This window comes from Lithobates pipiens, unplaced genomic scaffold (genome assembly GCF_037356315.1).
Source record: "Lithobates pipiens isolate NorthernLeopardFrog02 unplaced genomic scaffold, aLitPip1_a1.2 Scaffold_13, whole genome shotgun sequence".
Lineage (NCBI taxonomy): Eukaryota > Metazoa > Chordata > Amphibia > Anura > Ranidae > Lithobates > Lithobates pipiens.
Genome location: NW_027507718.1, coordinates 300207231 through 300209481, shown reverse-complemented (window position 1 = coordinate 300209481; position 2251 = coordinate 300207231).

Here is a 2251-nt window from a genome sequence, read left to right as displayed (position 1 = left end):
AGTCTAAGCGCCGTGAATGGCCCAAGTGGCATCTCTGATCTCAAACATCCCTGGGTTGCTCAGTTAATAGTTATGGGGGGGGGGGGGGGGTGAATATGTAACTAATATACCGTATATACTCGAGTATAGGCCGACCCGAGTATAAGCCGAGGCCCCCAATTTACCCCCAAAAAACTGGGAAACCTATTGACTCGTGTATAAGCCGAGGGTGAGATATGCCTGTCCATCCCTGTGTGTGTGTCCATCCATCCATCCATCCCTGTGTGTGTGTGTGTCCATCCATCCCTGTGTGTGTGTGTCCATCCAGCCATCCATCCATCCCTGTGTGTGTGTCCATCCATCCATCCATCCATCCCTGTGTGTGTGTGTGTGTCCATCCATCCATCCATCCCTGTGTGTGTGTGTCCATCTATCCATCCATCCATCCATCCCTGTGTGTGTGTGTGTGTGTGTGTGTGTGTGTGTGTGGCCTTGTGTGTCCAGCCTACCTGTGTCCTGAGCCTCCGTCCCGTCCCGAGCCTCCGTCCGGTCCCGTCCCGAGCCTCCGTCCGGTCCCGTCCCGAGCCGAGCCTCCGTCCGGTCCCGTCCCAGGATCACCGCTCTTCGTCGGCGCCCATTCCCCTGTTCAAATGCCGCGCCTCCCTGTCTGTGATAGGCGGAACACAATTTCCCAGCAGCCTGTGTTCCGCCTATCACGGACATCGTCTCATCCTCGTCCGTAGTACGAGGATGAGACGATGTCGGTGATAGGCGGAACACAGGCTGCTGGGAAATTCAGTGTTCCGCCTATCACAGGCGAAGGCGGAGCCGGAGGCGCGGCTTTTGAATTATAGAATGGCCGCTGTCTGTCTGCTCGACACGCTGATCGAGCAGGCAGACAGCGATGACTCGAGTATAAGCCGAGGGGGGCACTTTCAGCCTCAAAAAAGAGGCTGAAAATCTCGGCTTATACTCGAGTATATACGGTACACTTTATTTCATAAGTGACTAAAGTAAGCTTTGCAGGGTATATGTAGAATTGGGAGGATTGCTTTGGATATTCTACACAGGTGGTTGAGGTGTTTTTTTTTGTTTAATGTTTTTTTTTTTCCTTATTACTTTTGTAGTTGTAGTGACCAAGCCTGGGTATGTACAAAAGGCTCTGTATTGCTTTGTATTCACTTTGAAATTACAATAAAAATAGCTAAAAAATAAATAAAAAACACCTATCGATGCGTGCCCCCCACTGAGACCACCATCTGTGAAAGGGAATTCCACATCCATGCGGCTCTTACAGTAAAGAACCCTCTACATAGTTTAAGGTTAAACCTTCTTTTCTAATTTTAATGAGTGGCCACAAGTCTTGGTAAAAACACACACAAGGTAAACATTGTTAATCTTGAAATAAAAAGTCATAGCAAAGAAAACAAGCATGACTCATTCAATTACAAACTGGTTCCTAGGATATTCTATCCAGCCAGTATCAACACGGGCTCAGAAAATGTTTCTACCAACAGAAAATATGGGGGGGAAAAAAAAAAAAAAAAAAAAAAAAAAAAAAAAAACCAATCCCATTCTATAGCTGTCTCTTAACAACTTAGTTTTCTGCAGTTCGGTGAGTTCTCTTTTACCAGAAGCCCTTTCAGGCCGTTCTAAGTACTGCTCATGGGATTCATGAGGCTGTGGAAACTATACAAAATACAGTTTATGGTGGAGTATTCAATCACACCTGCACCAAGGAAACATCCAGGTAGTTGTCCAATTGGAGGAAGCCGACTGCAGTATGAATAGCTCTGACATATTTCCAGGAGTCAGAGGGCATCTACTAGTGTTTTTGAAGTGGCTTACATCAATAGGCAGAAGGACAGCAGAAATCCCTCTTTATGGTCAGTGGCAGGATGCTTCATTAGGCAGAAAGGAATGTGTCTCTGCAACCCATCTGAATGGTTCCCACAAACTGCTTGATATTTTCTCCGTTGACACCAGTTACAAGAAGCAGAATGGCCTCTGCTTGGTGGAGGTCTCCAGCATGATCACAGGCGTTTAGGATTTGACTTAGGCTATCAGAATGCGACAATGAACACTCACAACAAACTGTGTTGAGATTTTTCAGATCCCAGGACAACAATCCAAGTGCCAGCAGACAGAGATCATTACTGGGGCATTTTAACCTAACTCACACAGTTCTTAGCATCTGTTGCAATTCTGACCTATAGGAAATGTCTGTAATGCTCACTGCCATGTCCAGACAGCAATATAAGCACTTTACACA